Source organism: Pteronotus mesoamericanus, unplaced genomic scaffold (genome assembly GCF_021234165.1).
Source record: "Pteronotus mesoamericanus isolate MK-2021 breed Mesoamerican mustached bat unplaced genomic scaffold, CSHL_Meso_final contig_24, whole genome shotgun sequence".
In the NCBI taxonomy this organism is placed as follows: domain Eukaryota; kingdom Metazoa; phylum Chordata; class Mammalia; order Chiroptera; family Mormoopidae; genus Pteronotus; species Pteronotus mesoamericanus.
In genome coordinates this window covers 27,677,956-27,701,259 of record NW_026555100.1, presented here as the reverse complement: position 1 = coordinate 27,701,259, position 23,304 = coordinate 27,677,956, and the positions used below count along the sequence as shown (strand labels likewise).

The 23,304-nt window shown below is 43.4% G+C and overlaps 1 long non-coding RNA gene across 2 annotated transcripts; it reads left to right on the top strand.

Annotated features, from left to right (window-relative positions):
* The first annotated feature begins 5,467 nt into the window (after window positions 1-5,467).
* Window positions 5,468-20,435, top strand: LOC129070011 (uncharacterized). 2 transcript variants are annotated; one of them, XR_008529055.1, is made up of 3 exons: window positions 5,468-5,572; window positions 10,804-10,904; window positions 18,627-20,435. It is a non-coding gene; the product is annotated as an uncharacterized LOC129070011 (long non-coding RNA). The 2 variants fall into 2 exon arrangements; XR_008529056.1 differs by lacking the exon at window positions 5,468-5,572 and adding an exon at window positions 8,528-9,127.
* The last annotated feature ends 2,869 nt before the right edge of the window (window positions 20,436-23,304 follow it).

The following is a 23,304-nucleotide window of genomic DNA, read 5'->3' as shown; positions in this document are numbered from 1 at the left end:
ATGTGTATAATTTCAACCATCTGACATTCTGGAAAAGGCAAAACTATAGCGATGGTTAAAAACAAAAACAAAAACAAAAACAAATACAAAAACCAGTGGCTGCCAGGAGTTAGGGGAAGGGAAGGATGAAAAGGAAAAGCAAGGGGGATTTTTAGAGCAGTGAAGCCGTTCTGTACCATACTGTAACTGTGGGCACATTACATTACAATTCACCAAAACCCATGGAACCGTACAATACACAGGTGAACCGATCGTAAAACATGAACTTTAATTCATAATCATGCATAAATATTGTATGGCCAGTTGTAACACATGTACCACACCAATGCAAGATGGTAGTAACAGGGGAAACTGTGTATGCAGCTGGGGAAGGGTGGGGATGTATGGGAACTCTGTACTTTCTGTTCAGTGTTTCTACAAACCTAAAACTGCTCTAAGCAATAAAACTTATTAACTGAAAAAACCTGGCTTAATTAAATTAATCAAATAATGTATCCCTTACTCATTTTTAAACAAACATTTACTGAGCTCCTAGTGCGTTTTGGCCATGTTGGTCATCACACTGGCCGCACGTGTGAGGTCAGCGAGGGGCACTTGCTGGAGAGGGAGCTCCAATGACATTGTTTAAAGAAACTCAGTTCTGTAGGATTGAAACAGATAATGACAATTGCCAATGGAGCACCAAAGGGTATTATGAAAGAGGTCTCAACTATTGAGGATGAAATCAAAGGCCACCATGAGTCCTTTCTATAATTCACACCCCAAAGGATATCAATATCCAGACCTCAGGAACTTCTGCATGTGAAAGTGTAAATGAAGAAACCCTCTATTAATGTTAGGTATTATTATTATCACACTAATAATTATATTCGGGAAGACATTATGGAGCAGAACTCGGGCTTAAGAAACAATGCATTCATTCATTATTCTAAATAAAAGTAAAATAGCTTGAGCACCTTCTCCCCACTCCTCAGGTAGAGAAGAAATTCAGTACCAGTCATTAGTGGGGCTACCCCCGTCCCTTCTACTGGATTGTACAAGATTCCTGGTTCTGGGAAAATGAGGGAGAACGGTAAGTTACTGGGCTGTAACTCACAGTAGCTCCATTGCTGTATCACTCCTTTTTGCTTCCCTGTGCTGGTGTCTGGTTCTGTGATCCTCTGCCCTCTGCCCAAGACTGCTTCTTGGAAGGGACTTCCAGCTGTCCTGGCCTTGCTCTCCCTTGCAAACCTTAAGCCTACTGATCACAGCCTTGGCCGGAAATCAAGGCCAGCCTCCAGAGGCATCTGGCAATCACTTCCCATCCAAGGTCAAGCCTCTCTGGGACACCATACAGGAGCAGGATACATGCTCCTGCCTCTCAGATGCTGCCACCCCTATATCTATTGTTCTCTCCCTCCAGGAACCCTTCTTCCCTTTCCTTGAAGTGTCTGCCACGACCATTTGAGCTCTTGCTCCTTGACATATGATGCCGGTTACGTTCAAATAAACTCTTATTAAAATTTTAAAAAATAAAAATAAAATAAGAGTCTGCCAACATCTTGTATCAGCTTCATCTAGATCTTAACAGAGCTGGGCTTTAGAAAACAAAGGCCCCTAAATGCTCCCGTGGGGCAGAAGGCTGTCTCATCTCCTGGAGTAAAGGGATACGGGCGGGTGGGTGGCGGGTGCGTGCGGGGGAGCAACACGGAACAACTGCTTCTCTTCCTTGAGGAGCTTCCATCATGCCCTTCCCGGCGGGGCCACCCTGCCATGCCGTAATTGCTGGTGGTAGGGAAGTTAGCTATCTATTTTAAAAACAAAACCACTTTTCATGAGCCAAATAACAATTTGTCAGACCTCAGGCTCTGGGCCCTGGGCCTTCAGAAAGTGCCTCGCCGTGTCGGGCATCCATTGGCAGTGGAGTCTCATCAGGCGGGGGACAATTCCAAAGTCAGCACAAAAGGTTAAAAGCATATACGGTCCAAATTCCCTGAGATTCTGCATCAGGAAAGTAACTCTTTGCAGAATTTTCACTTAGTCCATCACAGAGACCTTATTTTCTAGTATTTGGACGTACTGTTCTTTCTTTGGACAAATACCAGGTGAATTGGTTGGTTTGCATTTAGATATAAAAACCACTTAGCTTTAAACACAGCAATCCCCTTGAATGTCATCTGGTGCTCTCGCTGAGAGGTCTGAGGGGACAGCTGGTCTCCCCCTTGCATTCACTCAGGGGTATGTGCTCACAGAGCGCAATGACAGGTGGAGTCAAAGGCACCACTTGAATTGTTCTCTCTCTCCTTCCCTCCCTTTCCTTCTCTCTCTGTCTCCAGCTCCACTCTCCTAGGCGCATTTAGTTGGCTTGGAGTATGAAGGGACTCTGAGGTACTGTGAAAATACCTGCTTGCTCTGTGCCAGGCCCCAGTGTGTTGGACAAACCTCGCTGCCAGTCTGCTTCCCAGTCTCTCCAACGTTCCTCTCGGCACTTTGTAGACTGCCATCTTGATTGTCCCTTGGTGGCTCTTGCTGTTTTTTGATTCCGAAATTTACTATATACCTTTAACTCAGTCCAGATGGGGTTTGGGGATCAGCTATGCCTTTGGGTAACTGACTTAGGCCCAGGCCCTACCTGGGGCCAGGCTGTTTCTGGCCCGGTGATGGTAGCTGGAACAGTCCCAGTGCAGCAGTGACGCAGCAGATCTGTCCATCCCAGTCTCCTGGGCCCACTCTCACCAGCTTGTTTAGAGACCGAAACTCTTCCATATATTTCCTATCAGTTCCTGCCTCAGGATGAGCCCTGCTCTGCTGATCTTCCTGGAGTCATAAGGAGTTAACTAAATGCTCTGGTGCTCATTGCTGCTTCTGTGCTGGGCCCAGTGGGGGAGAAAGTCTCTGCACCGAGACAGACAGAGTTAGGTTATTGGCTCTGTCTCTGTGTGACTCAGCATCTCTTAAGACCCGCTGTAAAACGGAATTGCTTACCTATATTGTAGCTGTGGAATTGCATTACCTTCCTTGGAGGTCATTGTGAGGGATGGTTACCCGAGAGTGTGTTGTACACATAAGTGATCAACAACTGTTAGCTTTCCTGTTCAGTGGGGGTAGAGCTGGGTTGGTGCATTGTATGACAGCTTATACTCAGAATGGTTGAAGCAACTTCTCCTTCCTCCTTTGCGGGGCTAGTCCAGTTTGGCTTTAGACTGAGGTAAGGCACCTGCGCCCAAGGTCCCACTCTGACGCTCACACTGCAGTCTTCTCACTTACAGAGTGAGGGTAATAATATCTCCCCCTTTGGACTATTGGGAGTGTAAGTGAAGGATGTCAGGTGGTCAATGCGGTGCCCGGCTCAACTCTCCTCACCTGGTATTGAGTCCACACCTCGCTCCTCTCAGACCACAAGTTCTTCGTGGGCTGACATATGTCACAGTCATGCCCGGGCCCAGAGCTGGCATGAGCAGGGCCTCAGCAGCTAATGATGGAAAAAACAAATACTTCTTCCTTTTCCCTGGTTCTCAGGAGGCCTGGTATGAAGGCTGTAACATTAAGGTTCCATAGCAATTCAAAAGATAAACAACCCCAGAATAGGTTCCTACGGCATTAGATGGGACAATTTTCAAATGGGTCATGATGGAAAAAATAAAAATCTCCTCTGCGTTATATAAAGGCAGGCTCACTACTTGGTTCACATAAGAAACAGCTCTGGGAAATTGTACCAGGGGTTTCAAACGGAAGGCTAATATGTTTGTAGTAAAAATATTATACGTGCTTTGCTAAACTTATTTTTTAAACGAAAAAAAGTATTTTAAATAAAAGCACTGTGGTCATAGCATCCTTGTAAATGTCCCTCTGGGACTCAGTTTCTCTTTTCCAGTGATTCAGGGCTGAATTAGATCCATGGGGCCTCACAGGCTTTGTTAAGATGTTTGGATTTCCCCTACATACAGGAAGAAGCCACTGGTGTTTTAAGTAGGAGCAGGCCATGATCTGATTTACGTTTTTAAAAGCCCAGACGTTCTCTCACTCTGCCCCTGCTACTCTCTGGCCATCCTCCATCCTGCCTTTGCTGCTTATCTCCTGTCAATTTCTCCTCCCACAGCATCCCTCCCGCTCCAGCCCGCAGAAATTGCTCCCTCCTCTGAGCTTATAGCATTTGCTGGGATCTTAATCACGCTCTGCCCCATGACATGGCATGCTATTATTATCTTCTGCATATGTTAGTTAATTAATTAATTCAACAAGCACGCACAGAACAGCTGCTACTGTCAGGCACTGTGCTCAGTTCTAGGAACACAGAGGTAATTAGGACAGGTTCTTTGTTTCCAAGTAGTCCGGAGACTGGGGGTGGGGGTGGGGACAGTTATATAAACAAATCCCTGGAGGCCTGTGGTAAGCCCAGTGATAAGCATGGCGAGGTTTTTATGGGATCTGAGATAGGGGTTTCTAATCAGTGAGGAAGGGGAGTCGGGGTAGAGTGGGGCGGTCTAGGATAGACTTCCTGGATAAAAGGAGGTTGGGACTGATTCTTGAAGGCTGACTGGCAGTGAGGGTGAGGGGATGAAGTGCAGAACAGTCAGGGTAAACAAAGGCAGGGGCAGAAACAGATTGGTGAGTCATTGCAGGCACTTCACGCTTGAGGAAGCATTTAGTGGAAGGCTGAGAAGAGTGGGAGATGAGGCTAGAAAAACAGATAGAGCAAAACACAACACAATACCCAGGGCGCCTGTCTTCAGCTGCCAGGAATTCTTGAAGCTGAGGAGCCCCAGAACTTTAGGAGGCTAGAGGTAGTCTTTATTCATTTCTTCACTGAACTACTGTGCTGGGTATACCACAGTGAGCAAAACTCACAAGGCCTCTGCCCTCGAGGAGCCTGTGGAAAACTAGCTGGGGGCCAGGCCAGTACTACAGTGTGATAAGTACTAGGTGCTGTGGGAGCCCTTAGGAAAGAGCGCTTACCCAGCCTCGGAGCCCAAGGAAGACTTCCTGGAGGTGGTGTCCTCTGCTCAGCTCTCCTGACTGATAGTTGAGCTTCATGGGGTTGAAGGGGTAGGGAGTAAGATAGGTGTGTGCAGAGAGAGAACATGGTGGCCCACCTATCCCCCGAACCCCTCAGCCTTCACAGCCAGAGGAACCAAGCTATAGGCCAGGCTGGTCAAGGGCATGGCAAGATGGCTGAGGAAAGTCCTGCAGAGAAATGCTGGCTGTTCTGTGGTCTTCCCAGCCATCTCCTGGAACATGGGCCTGTTTTGCAAACAGCAGGTAGGCCAAATATGTGGGGTTTGGCCCTAGCTCAACTGACCTAGCTCCCTAAGCAAATAGTAAGGGATTTGCTCCCCCTTCTCTCTCTAAACTAAATCCTCTCTGGGTGCATAATTTATAGAATTCCAGCGAACTGCAGTTTGGCTTTCTTCCCAAGAAAGACAGACGGCTCCTCAGATTTTCCACACACCCGCCCCATCCTGCTGGCTGAATGCCAGGGCGTCCCGGCAAGGCTGGGGCAGGGCTGCTGCTGCTCTGGAGGAAGGCAGGCACGTACCATCGCCCCGGCGGCAGCATAGGCAGCAGGGCAGGGGTAGCCGCGGCGGTGGCACAGGTGGGTGTTCCATACAGGAGGGGGTCTGGTAAGTAGGTGAATGGTGGAAGGGTGGGCAGGAAACTGTGCAGACAGCAATGCTGTTAGGAACTATGCTGGGACCAGAAGACCTGGGAATAGCTTATCAGTGTTTACAAAGAACTTTTTCATCTAGTTTGAGTCTCTTAACAAGTATGTGATGCGGCTAGGACACATATAATTACTATTCCCATGTAATTGATGCATTGCTTAAGAGAATGGAACCGGCAACCTGAAATTAGCCTGACCCAAGTTAGAATTCCTCTTCTGCCTCTGAGTGACCTTGGGTAAATTGCAAAATCTCTTGCAGCCTCATCTGTGTATTAGGGATAATGGCAGGACTTTCCCCAAGGGGTTGTGAGTGTTAAATGTGGTCCTGTACGCAAGGAGGCCACCCCATGCCTGGCTCCAGCAGATTCTATTGTGATGGCTGGAGGGGTTACTTTAGTCCTGCGGGTGCGCTGGGACTGCCGCTCAGGTGTTTGTTACTCCTGGCACGGCCTTGCCTCAGTCACCGCTGTGCCCACCAGGCCGGCCCATCCCCCAGCAGAGGCCGAAGCTTTGTGAAGTTGCCGCTGTGTGCTCCCGGCTCAGAGCTTTGGGCCGATAGCTTAGTCCGCAAATCCAGAAGGCCAGTCCAAATGCCTGACATGCTCTGTGGGAGCAAACAGCTCTGGAAACTGCATAGCTGGTGAAAGTTAAGCTTCAAAATATGGACCTCAGTTTACAATCCACCTATTTCCTGTTATAGTCAAGGGCGAGCATCCAAACCCTCCTTCATTTATCATTGTCATTGCCTTTCAGAAAGGTCAGCACGCATTAATCTCTGTTGCCTCCAGCCACTCGGCTCTCAACAGCGAGTCAGACTTCGTGGCTGAGGCTGGCAGGCAGTGGCTCTCCCCAAGGTTCAGGTCATGCCCCCCTTCAGGGGCTGGGGCCTGTGTTGTCGCTGCATGTGCACAAACAACATTTCCGCATCTTGGACAGACCCGCATTTTTCCCCCAAGGAAAATTCTACTGCGCCCACTGCCTGGCACCCTTTTCCCCATAGCTGGCTGCTTCTCCTCATTCAGTTCGCAGCCTAAACATGGCCTCTTTAGGGGCCTTGTCTGGTTGTCTGGCCACCCCATTGAAAATGGCTCCACCTGTCCCGTCCAAGGCACTTGTCTAGTTCGTCATTGTCCATTACCTCTTTCTTGGCACTCCTCATTAACTGAAGTTAGTTCTTTGTTTATTCTTTGTGACTGGAAGATAGGCTGCGTGACAGCAGGGTCTGCCACGGTCATCATGGTGTCCCCAGTGCCTGGCATACAGCAGGAGCTTAGTAGTTACGTGTTTAATGGGTAAATGAAACCAATATAAGATCATGGGGTCCAATGTCTTCATTTTGCAGAAGAGAAACCTGAGGCCCAGGAGGATTAAGATGCCCAATGGCAATTTGCTTGTGCCAGATATCCTGTTGCCGTGAGCTCTTTCCCTAGTAGCTTCTTTCTCAATTCTTAGGGGTCTCTGGAATCGACATATGGTAATGGCCTGCCATTCTATTTAGGAAGAAGGACAATTTCTTGTTCTGAAGAGTTACAGCACCAAAAATATCCAATGTGCACCCCAATAAGCTGAAGGGCAGTTTGCTTCCTTGGGCTGAAAATGGAAAACGCACAGATGCACATACAAACACCCTGAAAAAAATTAAAATGGGCTGACATGTGGGTAAGAAATGATTATACCGAATGATGTCATCCTGTTGGTCTTAGCTAGCCAGGGAAACACAACACAGGGATCAGAGCTATTAATGGAAGAGGAGACATTTGCCCCTTTAGATTCTGGAGGAAGAATAAGTGGCTCATGAAGAGTCTCCTTGAGGTAGTGGGCTGAACATCTTGCTTATAGACCAATGTCAGGGATAACCCTGAAGAGACATGTAAAGGGTCCAGCACAATCAGGGGTAGTTCTGTGATCATCCCTAAGGATGGATTACTCCAGCTAAGGACCTGCTTGCTTCTGTGTTTCACTGACTTTCCCCTGGTTTGTCATACTTATCCCAGGGGAGATGACAGCAGATGACTCATACCAAGGAGCAGAATAAGCCAGAGTGCTAGCTCTGGTAAAAGAGGGCGGTAAGAAGCTAATCATAATTATAACAGCCACTATTTATTTGACGTTATACTCTTTACATCCCAGGGAGTGTGCTAAGGGTTTAGGTGTATTACCTTAATCAGTTGCATAAAGTTGGAACTTACTTCATCCTGCTTAACACATAAGGAAACAACCACTCAATCCTACAAGGAAGGAACTATTTTTATTTCTAGTTTATGAATGAAAAAAAGTGAATGTTGGAAAGGTCAAGTGGCTTGCCCAAGGTTACTCAGCTGGTAAAGGACCCGGACAGAACTCTAGCTGTGGCACACGGTCTCAGTGCAAAAGTGATAGAAAATGCACAAAATGACCCAGTGATGTAGGAGGCTGGAAGAGATGGCCAAAGCAAATTAGAGGTGGCAGGGTTTTGGTGACTGGCACTTGTCCACTTTGTCTCTGGTCCCTTGCTTTTTATAATTGATTCTAACACATATCTACCAAGAATTCACAGGGGGCCTTGCTATAAATGAAAGGAAATGGAGTTTAAGAAGAGATACCTGGAGCAGCACAAATCATTGACATAATCATGATGATCCAATGAAGTAGAATTCCATCCACCAGACATTCTGTGCTCTCAGCCCTCCGCCTTGCACCTAAAAGATGGGATTACATTTTGTTTGTCCTTGATTAAATGAAAAGTGTATGTGAAAGCACCTGGCTCCATTCTCCTTGCCCAGCGCCTGGCACAAAGTAGCACTTGGTTGCAAGATGCTCCCTTCTTACCTTTATTTCCCTAATGTTTATCACAGTGCTTGGCACATAGGAGGTGCTTTAACACATATTAGTTGTTTGTCATTTTTTTTTTTTACTAGAAATCACATATTACTTAATAAAAACTAATGTTTATTGAGACTTCATTCTAGGCACTTCCAGGCATTATCACTTCTGGTCCTTACACTCATTTAGTGAAGTAAGTATAGCCAAAACCTCCATTTAACAGTGGTATTTACTTCAACAGAAGAGAAAACAGGCTTCCAGATGTTAAAGACTTTGCCCAACTACACTGAGCTATCAAGCTTGTAAGTGGCAGACCCAGAGGTTTGAATGAATTAGTTCTCAGAAGTGATTGAGGAGGATGAACATCTGTCACTCTCTAAGTGATCTGTGGGCCATAGATCAAAATTTGACATTTGTTAGGAACCTTATTTCTTTCAAAAAATCCACACTATCCTTACTTTCAAATATGCCCATGGTTAATTCAACCTAAATTAGTGTTTTAAACCATTGACCAGATTCATAACTTACCCCACGCTTTTCCCTAATCTTGATGTTAACTGATATTTCAGAAAGATTCATCCTATTTGTTTTGTGACTTCGCATTCTTTTGTCAGACTTCATAGGCACACAGGTTCCAGGTTTAACAGAAAGTCTGGAGGCATTCTCATAAGCTTCCTGGGAGAGGTGAGTTGTGAAATAGAATTTAACTTACTGGCAGAGGAAAATCTGAAACCTAGATTTTACAGCTCTTCCTCCATCCATCCCTTGCCCTTTACCCCTAAATCCTTTCTCATTTTATCCCCTGCGAGAGCAGAGCAGGGGACCAATGAAGAGCTTAGAGTGTATAGGAGATCCATTCCTATACATTCTGGCAAATAAATGAATGGGAATCAGTGATGGGCATCAGTATCCCCTTGGAAAGGCCAATGGTTTGATCAATGGTCTTAGCACCTTCTTTCTAGACCTTCTTAGGCTATTATCGATGATGCTGTGATCCCTAAATGCCAGCATCTTCTGCCACTAGCCCTGGATGCTCATAATCAATTTGGAAGATAATTTGGGGGACCTCAGAAGTCTTTTAGTCCATGCTTCCCATTTTACAGATAAGGAAATGCAGGAGAAGAAAAATGAATAACTCAAGGTTACATGATTTGGTGAAATTTTTCATTACTTACCCAATAGCCATTTCCTGCTCCTCATCCCTTCCTAGTAGGACCTCACAGTTATTGGATATTGGGCAGCGATGGTTTCAGGGAAGATATAACCTACCCTTTTCTGTTCCCAGAGACTGAATCTTGATTAGTTTAAGCCAATCATAATAATTCTACCTTCTTTGTCAGTGAGCAGTTTGGGGATAAGTATGTGAAATCTGTTACCACTCTAACCAATTAAACATGAAGGGAAGCCTGTTCACAGGAGCTTTTGGAAAAGTTTTCTTCCATCTTTAAGTAATGAAAGTAAAGACTACAATATTAGCCTCCATGGATTTGGAGTTTCTGGATGAGGACAAGATGCTTGGAGTAGTTGAAACCAAAAGGGATTATGTGGAGGACCAATGACAGCTCATTATGGATGGCAAAGTGGAATGATGTAAAGAGCCTAAACTTGTGATGGTGTTTCTGAGCTACTGGATTAACCAACCCTGACACTGCTCTACCTCTGAACTTCTTGGCAAGTGAGATAACAAAGTGTCATAATTGTTTACTTAGATTTTCTGTTACCTGTCACTCAAAGCCTCCTTATTGATACACATGACCAGGTAGGATCAGATTTCCAATTCGGTGTTTGGGATCACTCCAGGTAATGAGGATATAAAAAAGTGTTTGAGATTGTCTACTGAATAGCTGGTAGACTGTGCTCCTACATAAAACTGGGGGCTCACTGGCAGGCCTGGGATTTGAACTCAAATGTTGGAAAAAGTAAGATCAAGGTTGGCTTCATGAGACAGGAAATGCAAAGTAATAGTTTTCACCCCCAAGGTTTTATTCTTTCTCATAACACTGGTTGTGGCAGTTTCAAGAAGTCATCAGAGACTCACATTCCTTCCACGTCTCTGGTCCATCATTTCCAGGGTGTAGCTTACACTCTCATGTCCTAGATGGATGCTAGAGATCCGTCATCACATCTATGTCCTGACAGCCAAACAGAGAAGCAGGATGAAGTAGAATTTTATTGTTCTTGGTGCTACTCTTTCTCATCCCTTCTCCCCTTTTTTCTTTCTCTCTTTTCTCAAATACCAAGATAGACACTTGAAGTAGTAGAGCCTACTATATTTCATATTTGCTGTTCTGATGTTGTAGTGTTCAATAAATGTGTGTTTCTGATGATGATGAGAACATATGACATCTTTTGCATTCCAGCTTCTAGTATGGTGTAAGAAAAATGACAATTGTCATAAACTGAAGAACACAACCTCCTTGAAAAGAGGCCTTGTTATTCACCTCCAGCAAATTGTTTCCAGGTAGGAATACAAGTTCCATGTTACTAACTCTTCAATTATTCAATAGAAGCTAAAAAAAAAAACTCAGAATTTTACTATTAAATATGACTTTTAAATATGAGATCAATATTGTGTGTTTGTTGAGTTGGGAGCACCTTGAGGTCAAATTGTGTTTCTGATTAATTTGACAGAATCTGGAATATAATGGGAACTTAATATCTGTTGAATGAATAAGTTAAAGATTTTCCAATTACCTTCTTCCTCCCAGAGGATTGAATGAAACATCTAGAACAACTGGTAAAATATAAAGGCATCTATAATGTATGTCTTCATCATGCATGTGTTAATTGTTCCAGCATTTTATTTCTCTCAAAGTGAAGTTGAAGCAACTCGAAGACAGAGATTGTGTTATCTATCCTGTCAGCCCCTTCCTTTTAAAGCTGAGTTTCCCAAAGTTCCACATGAGTCTTCCACTTATATCTCAGTGGATAGAGCATAGTTATATTTCTGGGGACCTGCAAATGCAGTCTTTTAACTGAATGGTATTGCTTGGCTAAAAACTGAAGTTCTTTTACTAATGAAAAAGGGAGAAAATATTTTGGGAAGTCTCTCCCACATGACCCTGAAGAGAAAGTAAAGGGTGCAACAGTTGGCAGTCACGGAATTCTGTGCTATAATAAATATTATGTATTATGGGATGTCAGAGCTAGAAGTGGTCATAAAGGCTTCTGGTCCAGTTCACTTGCTTTGCAGGTAGGGCATTTGAGGTACAGAGTAGCAAAGAGATTTACCCAGGGTCACATGATAAAAAAAAAAAACCAATAAAAAACACCGTCCTTCTAATTCTACCTTGAACCCATTGTCTCCACCAGCTCTTATTAATGTCCATATCTCAGCCCTCAGCCCTCAGCCCTCATTGATTCCTCCCTGCCATTGTGATCCACCCAGGTGTCCTCACCTCAGCACCAGCCTCTGAAACTGGCACCATTTCACCGCCTTTCCTAATAGTCTCCTTTAATGTCTTTCTTAGTCCCTCCAGCCCAAGGATGGCTCATAATTTTCATCTGAGGGAGCAACTATTAGGGGTTGGTAGAGGCTTCTAGAGATAGTCTCCCATGGGTAATTTTGAGGGCTTAGTGGGAAAGATAAATGATATCATTGTGGTTGTTGCTCAAGAAATGGAGACTCTTGAGGCAAGAATTTGTTGGTGAGCCCTGATTTCTTTTCTTTTAGAAGTGAGGAAAAAATCTTCTTGGACTTCTTCATAAGATGGCAGGCACTCACACGTGATAGCCCTGTTCCTACATGCTGGGTGAACCTCCTACCACACTGCAGCCCTCGGGGAGCGGGGCGGGCAGTGGTGTGGCTGCTCACATATCAGAAGCTCAAGGCCACCCATCACCTTGTGCCCAGAATGCAGCAGGCCACTGGGGCAGGCCCATCTGATACCGTCTTGCATAAGAAAGATAACTCTTATCATCACGCCACAAACTGAACTTATAAATATAGCCAGTGTAGGGTTAGGTTGCCAAGTGAGTGAAACTCCAGTGACAGCTCTATCTCGGGCCAGATGCTAAATATATCTTCCTCACAGTGACAAGGGCAGTGTCAGGAGCACACTGGCCACGTGATTCTTCCCAGTCACAAGGGGAAGAAACCCCAACCACTGTGCTCTTAGAGTCTATTCCTGAAGCGGGCTCAGGCCCAGACTGAAAATAGATGCCCTGGTCCTGGCCACCTATCCTACTTGTGGTCTCCTGATAGGATACCATGTATCACATACTAAAGAGCCCGTGGGAAGCCATGGAGGAGGTGGCGGGACTCCTGGGCCTGTCTTGAGAGAATTCTTTGTGTCAGAGTGGGTGTGCCTCCTACCTGCCTCCTGGACTATGGGAAAAGGAGGAAGCTCTGGGCTGGAGGAGTGGAAAGGGGAAGGGGGCTGAGAGCGCCCCCCTGACACCTGCGAACCCGCAGAGGGTGCCAATCTAATTCACACCTAAGCAAGTCCATGGCGGATGACTTGTATGCCATCAGATACGCCCATTCTTTCCCTAATACTTCATTTCTTCCGATAGCATACATCCACTAGCCAGCTCAGTTAAAATTTTAATTACACAGGTATTACATTAATCATTTTTTTGGTAAAAACCTTCAAACAATACAGAAATAGATTGAGAAAAAAATAAAAATTTCATTTTTCCCTTACCTCTCTCCAATTCTACCTCTGTATCCAGACGTAATTGTGACCAACAATTTGATACATGTCTTCCATACTTTCTCTGTGCACACACCACATAATGCAGCACCATACCTGCAACACACACAATATAGTATAGTATAGTCCAGTACAGTATAGAAGAATAGTACATTCAGCTGGTCCTCAAACATCATTTCATTATAACACTGATGAGAAAAAAAATTGCAGCCAGGGCCCTGGTCTGTGTGGAGTTTGCACATCCTCCCACGTCTGCATGGGTTTTCTCTGGGACTCTGGTCCCCTCCCACATCCCAGGGATGTGCATGTGAGATGAATTGGCATGTCTACATTGTCCCAATCTGACTGAGTGTGGTATGTGTGTGAGAGGCCCTGGAAGGAAGGGTGTTCTGTTCACGGTGGGTCCCACCTTGCACCTTGGGCTGCCCGTGCAGGCTGCAGCCATTGGGACCCTGAACTGGAATAAGCAGGTTGGAAAATAATTATCTTGTTTTTATTGATGCCTCTTAAATGTATGTGTAGCTCACATTTACTTCAATGTTTAATATTAGAATGAATTGGGTCTTTATTTAGAAATTTGGTGATGTGTTTTGTGATCAGAAATATGCTGTAGAAACTTAACTCTTGTTTATATCAATTAGGCTATGACAAAACTCATTTCCTTATACATCATGTCTCCTAACGTTTCCAAGAACCTACTGACTTCATTGTGAAGACCTACATAGTATAAGAGTATAGTATAGCATAATAGGTTACAAGTGATCACTCTAAATTGCCTGGGTTCAAATAGCTTTACCTTTTTGGAGTAATTATTTTGCTTCTCAGTGCCTTAGTTTCTTTCTATGTCAAATAAAGATAATATTGGTCTTTAGTTTTTAGGATTGCTGTGAGAATTAAATGTTGGTATTTTTAAAACAGTGACTAACCAGAGTAAGAACTTGAATCTTATTATGCATGCAAATATAAGGAGGTCATATTAGTTATACATTATTGCATCTCAAATTATACCAAAACTTAATGGCTTTCAACAGCAAACATTTATGACCTCACAGCTCCTGTGGGTCAAGAATTCAGGAGCATTTCATTGGGTGGTTATAACTCAGGTTCTCTTGTACGTGTGGATGTTGGCAGGTGCTGCAATCATCTGAAGCCTTGACTGGATGTGTGGAAACTCCTTCTGAGATGGCTCACTCATATGACTGTTGTCAGGGGGCTTCAGTTTCTTGTTACATGGGTATCTACACAGGCTGCTGAAATGTCCTTATGGCATGGGAGCTATCTTCCTCCAGAGGGAGCAATGGAAGAGAGAGTGAGTGAGGAGGAGGCCACAGTACCTTTTATGACTTGGTCTCTGAGGTTGATAGCACTATTTCTGCTTTACTCTGTTCCTTAGGAACAAGTCATTAAATCTAACCCACACATGAGGGGATTGAGGTTGAACGGATTATGTCACAGAGTCTATGGACATGTTCTACAAGCACTGCAGAGTTTATCCTAGACATGATATTTTGGTCTATGTGTTGTCTTGCCATCTACTTTTTTCATTTAACAAAACACCTTGGAGATCTTTGCATATCAGCACATATAGAATTGCATCATTCTCTCTATCAAATGACATTTCATTGTAAAGATATATCACAGTTTCTCTAACCATTCTCCCATTTGGCGGGCATATAGCTGTATTTTTCTTTCTTTGCAGATAGCAACAGCCTAAGTAAGGAAAATGGCATTTCTTAGAGATCTGTAGTCTAAAGGAAGCTTCAAAGTATTAAATTCCAAGGAATTAGAAATGGTGGAAGGGAGCAAAGAAACTTCTAGATTCCAGGTGATCAGACAGGATATAAGCAACATGTCAACAGTTATTCACACAAGAACACTAACATACAACATTGTCAGTCATTGGCCCCAGAGCAGCTCTTGCTGCCCGGGCCCTGATACTGTGCTTCCCAAGGTGTGCCTGGGATCCCAAGGTTCATCTTCAGTCTGATGTGCACCCAGGATGGCCAAGTGCTTACAGCATTAGACATTAAACTCCAACTAGGTCTTCTCACACTGGTTTGAATATTACTCATCGTGACAGTTTTAATCAGCTGCCTGCCGTCTTTAACTTCTCTGCGCATACCATGATTTTGTTTAACTCTTCTGATTACCCTGATTTTGTTTAGGATGAAGGTTTTGTTTAGGTTTTGTTTAGGTGCCCTAGCCACAGAGGCTGAGTCATGATCAGTCAAGTCATTCACTGTCATTCACCGGATACTTACATTTCCAATGTCCCTTACAGCAAGGGCTGGTTCACATCGCCATTCTGGACAGTGCCATCTAAGCAAAAGTCAGCTGAGAGACTTCTTGGAAAGCCTTTATATTCTGAATGAAATAATCAGATATTGCTGGCACCACCCTACCTTCCCTTTTTGTCTTAAACACAGATACAATATTTAGAACTGTGGTTGCCATCTTGAAACACAAGGTAAACAAAATTGAAAAGGCGCCATGCTCAAGATTTGGAGTGGAAAGAAAGAAACACACAGAGACTTTGATGACATTGTTAAACTGCTGCAACAGCTATAGACTGTCTACCCATAGACTTTTTATTTTGGAGAAAAATAACTCTACTTTCTAAAAAGTTACTGCTTGCTGGATTTTCTGTTACTTGCAGCTGAGAGCATTCCTGATGCATTTCCTGCTTCTCCCTAAGCTTTGTAGGTGCAGCTACTCTGTCTAATATGCTTCCAATTGAATCATTGGTGCTAAGTACCATGCCTGGAACACAGAAGACACTTGACAAATGAATAAGCTGGATTAATAAGTATCTTTTTAGATACTTAGAGCTTCTCCATAAAAGCGTTAGCCTCTGGGGGATACCTCTCTTCTGATCCTCAGGCAATCCCCACATGTCTGGATCAGCAGATGTGGGAGTTCTCTGGACAAGGTTCATAATACCTAGACTGCTGCAGAAATATCTGTGCTATACAATGTCCTTCAACTCACAGTTTCATTACTGGGAAAAAGAAGATATCAAATCACTCTATAAAAGCTGAAAAAAATGTTCTTTTCATCCTTTCAAATCAAACAGTCTTGGCTAGAGTCAGAGTGGAATAGTCTTATATCAAATTCTGCTCATCAGCAAATAGTGAGCTAGTAGAGGAGAGATCAGGGAACGGCTCCCACTTGGTGATGGCCAAATCAGGGAATGCGGCTGACACATTATCCAGGCTGAAGAATAATATCTACTGGAAAGTGAAGTGGTTCTTTAGTGGGGAAAAAAAATATTTTAAGAGGCACATTAACTATTGACATAGAAAATATTGAATGTTTTTTAAAGCATTCTGAGTTTGTTGAGTGCAATTGGATTCTTGTAGATAAGTCAGGCCATGAATAAATGCAAAACAAGGGTTGAATTAGCCTATAACCATCAAGTTTTTGATCAATGTAACTGGGACTAGTAGCATCTTAATTTTATAGTGTGGTATAGTAGAAGGAAGGGATTTTGGAGTTTGCAAACCTAGTTGGAATCCAGCTTTCAGCCCTTACCATGTGACTGTGGGCCAGTGCTCTGTGTTTCTCTGAGTTCTGGTTTCTTCCTATATAATACTACAAATCTCAAAGGGTAGTTAAGTTATGAAGATTTAAATAAAATCATACAAGCAAAATACCTGGCACACGTTATTACTACTGTTACCACCTCTACTACCACTACTATTAACATCACTCCTATTACCACCATCACTACTACTTCTATTATTACCACCACCACCACCACCACCATTATTTGTAAGAGAAACGGTAAAGCAGGTTCCCCTTCACTGATAGTTCTCTTTCATTCCAGATAAAGGTATTTTAAATGAAGACAAACCTACCTTTCAATGAACTGGGAGGGAAGACTCCTGGAATCAAATTTCTTTTCCCTTTTGAAAATCACCTTCCTTTGGGTTTTAGAAGGACCGCTGGGCAGGTGAACTGCCCTCATCACCGCTTTGGGCCCAAGGAGGCAGGAGAAGCGCCGCCTGCCTGCTCCCGCTCCAGACGTGGCTTCACAGTAATACCCTGGATGGGATGGCCCGTAGGAGGCGTGCCGCCCTCTGCTACCTTTCTGTTTGCAGGGCTGCGAGCTCCTGTTTCTGTCCTCCAGGAGGAACTTACAATTTCCTCCCTAGCTTCCCCTGCCCTCCGAGCCCCCGAATGTACGAGACAGCGCCCCTTAGCCCCTGCATATGCTGCATGGGCATCATGTAAAGTCTGCTCACGTGGTGGGTGCGAAGATAGCAATGTGGCCAGCATGGGACCCTGTCCTTCGAGTCCCCTCTCCCCCGCTCATAGGGGGCTTTCTCCACAAATGAGTACAAGGATGATAAAATCAGTGCTTCAAATTTGTAAGGAATGCTATGCCTTTCTTTCTTAAAAAATACTTTTCCGTATTAAAATTATGTCTGTACTATGGAAATGCAGATAAGCACGATGAAGAACATAAAACTACCCATAATCAGAGTGCACCAGCAGTCGCAATGCACATGCTTTCAGTCTTTTTCCTATGCATGTGTATACACTTCATTTTTAAATGCAATGGAATCATACTTTACACTATACTCTGCATATTTTCATTAATCAGTGAGAAATCACCGACACCCATCCACGTCTTTCAATACTTATCTTCAGCATCGTTTGTGTCATGATTCATGGGATTCTGTTATGGGGAGGGTACCACCATTTACTATTTATTATTACTGTTTTATTATTATTATTTTTTTAAATGTTTATTAATTTAAAAAACGACTATATGTGAACATAATGACATATATTTGTTAAAAAGAGTTAAAACATATTTGTTAAAACTATTTTCTGGAACAAAAATTATTTTTTTTTTCTTTTCCCAGGGGAAATGTTTTATTTATTTATTATTTATTTATTTTTATTATTCTTGTTTATTCTGTTACAGTTTGTTTATTATTTACCCAGTGGCCTGTGGTTGAACATTTAAGTTATTTACAAATTTTCACTAACACTAACAATTCTATGGTGATGAATAGCCTTCTCACTCACCCATGATTTTTTTCCCAGGGTCTACACCTGGAGGCTGATGGGATGGGCAGGGTTTTTATAGTTTAAAGGTTCTAACATTTCGTATGACCAAATGCCTTTCCTAAAAAGCTCTGTCAGTTTACGGTGTGTGTGGCAGCACCTCAGACTTTTCAAGATGCTTTCGCAGCACATCCTCCTGACGGCCCTGTATGACGGGCAGGACACACATGATCATTCATATTTTGAAGCTAAGAGAGCTCAACTGCCAAGAGGTGACCAGAGGTACCCTCAGGTAACCAAATGAAGTCTGTTGCCGTAGAGAGACTTGCATGTGATAAAACAATTAAGTGTGGAGGAACAGTTAACAAAAGAAAATGACTATGGCAGCTGCTCTGGAGCTCTTCTTTTTGGTAGTAATTAGATCTTGGGGACCTAATTACTTAGGTGTTTGGCAATAAAACCACATCACCAGCACACGGGAGAGAACTTATCTTTCTGTTTTCTGTCCTCAGAGCAGGACCTTGGAGAGTCAAGACTGCAGCTCATTCAAGATTACAGACGGGTTAAGTGACTTGGCCAAAGTCACTGCATGAGTTAGTGGCCAAGTCAGAACCGGAAGCCAGTTCTCCTGACCCTGGACCAGCGCCGCCTCTGTCCACGTGCTTTTCCGAAACAGCTGGATTCTCACCATTGACCAATCACTCAAACTTTTACAGTTTTGTAGAATAATGACCTGGGGACCTTGTTAAAATGTGGGTTCTGATCTAGTAGGTCTGCAGAGGGACCTGAGGTTCTGCATTTCTAGCAAATTCCCTGATGAAAGCTATGGATCCAGACAGCTCTTTGAGTAAATAGAAAGCAGCTAGAGAATGGCTCAGAGAAAAAGCAAATGACCTAGATAAAGAGAGGGCTTATTGCATTTTAAATGCCAGTGAGTGAAAAGGGTGTTTCTGATTGTTATGAGAGTCTTAAAATAAAGGTCTTGTCCCAGACATGAGACCAACTCAACAGGCCAAGTGAGGGCCCTGGGCCGTGTTGGCAAGTGATGTCCCAGACACACCCAACGACAGCACAATCAGCCCCTTCATTGAGCGGAAGCAGCAGCAGCAAGCCAGCCAGAATGAAAGCCTCTCTGTTTAACATTCCAGAGGCATTCCCAGTGTCCCCCAGAGTCCTCATTATTCACCTGGAGAATTACCAAGGGGTTTTCAGATGGGACAAGTGCCTCTTTACACAGCAATTCACTAACCCTTATGACAGTTGGACGACAAAAAAGCTGCACTTGATGAAGAAAGAAGTGGAAATGGAGGCTGGGCACAGAAACAGAAGGCCTTGGGCTTGTGGGATTTCTAAATCACAGGCATCGCTTGCCACCTCACACATGGGGGCAAAGGATGTCAGCATTGTTGGCAGTTTGGGGGACAGAGCTTTAGGACTGCAATACGGTTTTCAGGCCACGAGGAATGGGCGAGAGAGGACTGCTTGGTGTGGGAGGAGTGAAGGGGCCAGGGCCAGGCTGGGCCAAGCATGAGATCAGGGAAGAAGGGTTGTGCCCTGGCTGTTTCTTTAGATTTGGGATTAGGTGTAATGTGTGCTGGCATTCGAGCTACCACCGGAAAGGACCTTTGAGGTTGCATAATCCTGACATTTTCAAGTCACGTTCTCCGGAGCTCTGAAGATTCCATGTGAAGATTTTTTCTGGGACTGTTGTTTGCTGTGAGGTGTAATATCGCCCTCACCCCTCACCCCCGCCCCCCAGGTGTGGTGGCACAGTGTTAGGTCAATACGACTCAAAATGCCAGGCTAGATTCTTTTTCCTCAGAGCGGACCCTTTATTCTGCTCCATTTCTTAAGTTCCAACCTCACCAAAACCCTAACGGGGCCCAGATTTACAATATCCCATTTACACCATGGGCTGGGAAGTGGACTGGCCTAAGGCATGGTGGACAAGGGTACCTGTGTGGTGAGATACGTGTAAGCTTCAGCCAGCCCCGCAGTAGCTTCCCATCTAACTGGAATTCCCACCACAGTGTAGGCTAGCAGTTTTCAAATGAACTCAGGTGCCAGTGCACCTGTGGAACACCGTGAACTAATTCCATCATACAAATAAGAAGCAATGTTACCAGCGGGAAAGCTAGCTGTATTATAAGCACACACACACTGCATTCATTGTTAAGATTAGTCACACATATTCTGGCTCTTCCAGGTACACAATAAACTTGTACTTCGCCATTGCTTGTCATAAGTGTGGCCACATAACAGGGTTTAGTTAAAGACACGTGCGTGGAAAGCTTTTAAAATCAGCATATGATTCCCCCCCTCCGCCCAGTGCTGCAGTCTTTGTGGAAGTCCAGTTTGAGATGGAGCCTCTGTCTGCTGGAGCTCTGGCGTCGCTATGAAAACAGAGCTCTTCTGCAACCTGCATCAAATGCAGTGTGAACAAAACAATACATCTTTGCTTGTGTAAGCCATTAATATTTTGGAGTTTTGTTATAGCAAAACCTAGCCTATCCTGACTGATACAGACACTTACCAAGAGTAAACCAATAAGCTGTTAAATGGACCATTGCTGATTTTTGTCATAACTTTTCTGTTAATCCAATACCTCCAACTTTGGAGGTATAGTACCAAATAGCCACATGATTGGAGAATTTATATTTGAAGGATTTAAAACAATATGAGAAAAATGATACTAAATGGCAGGGATTGTAGATAAGCTGATGAAAACTTATGAATCACCTCACATTCCATAAAGTAGACCATAACGACAACACAAATGTCAAAATCATGATATGTAATACCCAGTGGTATCAAATACCTTAATCAAGGATCTTTAATGTATGTTAAATTACTATCGGTGGTGTCTGAACTATTAATTTCCATTTCTCTCCCTTACTAAAGTGGACCTCTTCAGGATTACTGTTCTTAATGTACTCAGGAAAGAGTTTTTTCCTGAGTCTGGTCCTCTCTTTCAGATTCTGTGCCTTTTTGATTTAATTATAAGAAGTAGCTTACATCCATCTTCCTTAGTTCTGCCAGGGGACTAAAATAATTTGGATTTTGAGATTGAAATTATTTTGTATAATCACTATTCAATCTTCCTCTTAAGATCTATTGTAGGTATATTCCTAAGCTCTGCTCATACTAATGTCATACCAGCTTTTATGTGGCTTTCAAGTAACTTGGTGTCAATTTTGGTTCCAATTTCACCTAGCTGTATGGCTCCAAATAAATGACTCAGCCTCTAAATCTTAATTCCCAATTTGTGAAAGAGAGAGGAACTCACTGGCCCCAACTGTGTCAGGTTTTGACTCTGGATCCAATCAATTATAGTTGGGAGAGGATCACGTGGTACTTAGGGCTGCCCTTTCCTAGCTGTGAGGACGGTGAAATTCCCAAGAGGAAGACGAGGGACCCTAAGGATACCTTTAGCACAGAGAAGCTTGTATGCTTAGCAGGAATGCCTGTGGTTACCAAAACAACTTACAGAAGCAGATTGCATATTCCAGAATTCCATGGAAGAGGTTATTGTTTCATCTCCTATTTGTTTATTTTGTTGACTGCTAGCATTCACTAGTGGAAAGCTGCAGTGGGTGCTAAAAATAGAAGAAAAATGTACTGGAGACCTTAAAATTAAGCAAAATTTTATCCACCAATTTATTTTTTGGTATACATTAGGAAAAGTTTTTCTAAAAAATGTTGATTTTAGTGGCCTAACACTTTGGGGTGGCTTGTAGAATATCATAGAGGCACTGAGTTATAAAAGCAAGAACATTGCTTTCATAAACCCCAAGTGATCATGAGTTCAGGGATAAAGTAGAGGCCCTGGTCCTTTGTAGCCCATTAGAATCATCAGGGGAACTTAAAACAATGTAATTCCTTCACATACTCACCAGAATGGCAACACAATAAAACTGATGATACCTAGTGTGGATGAAGATGTGGAAATAACTGAAATTCTCACAGAATTCAGGTTAGGGGTATAAATTAATGCAATCACTTTAGATAATTGTTTCACAGTATCTACTAAAACTTAATATAGGCATACCCAATGACACAGCAATTCCTTTCCTAAGTATACACTCAAAAAATGTATACATATGTCCATCAAGAGATACATGCTCAAGTGTACACTATTTATAATACCCCCAAACTAGAAACTACTCACATGTAATGTGTTGATGCAATGGACACATCAGCACCACAATGGATCACAAATTGTGTTGTACTTACACCATAAAACAATATACTGCAATGAGAGTGAACAAACTATAACCAGAGCAAACAATATGGGTGAATCTTATAAACGTAATTCTGAGCAAAAGAAGTCAAGCATAAAAAGAGAACATTCTGTATATTTCACTTGCATAAAGTAATGTATTCTTTGGAAATCATGATAGCAATTATCCTGGTGGGAGTTTTGGGTGCTAGGGACCTTCTGTTTCTTTGTCTATGCACATGGCTATTTGTGAAAATTCATTAACATATACATTTATAACTTATTCACTTTTCTGTATATATGTTATACATTGATAAACATCCTTTTAAAAATGAGTGATGCCTGGACCTGGCTCCAGAAGAATTAAATCTGACTGTGGGCACAGAGCCCGAGTACAGTACTTTACCAAGCCCTCTGGGAGATCTTCACGTACAGTCCAGGGTATGAAGTACTCATTAGTGGAATGAACCCTGGCTGAGAACTGGGACACCTGGATTTAGATCCTGGCCTTGGGCAAACCACTCTGCTGCTCTGGGCTTTGGACACCAGCCCTATGACCCTAAGACATGAGCATGGCTTGGTTAATCCAACAGATCAGTTGACATAATAGGTTCTAAGGGGGATAAGGCGAAGACCAGACCTGGTGTGGAGGCCTGTGCCAGGATTGTGTTCCAGCTGTTTTCTGGCCCAGTGCAATACCGTGTTTAAGGGTGGTAGTGTCAGAATAAGAGATCTGCAGAGGACAGGGGGACCCACCTTGGTCTCTGTCGCAATTTTACCTGGAGGTGGAACTAAGTGGCAATTGATGTCACTTTCTTCATTTTGACTTTATCATCCCTTTGGAATAGGCTAAGAATAGTTCAGGAAATAAAATTTCAAAAAAAAAAATTATGAACAATTGAATTTATACCCAAATAACAAAAATGAGTGGATTCCTAGGAATTTAAATATACAATTTTTAGTGGGCAATA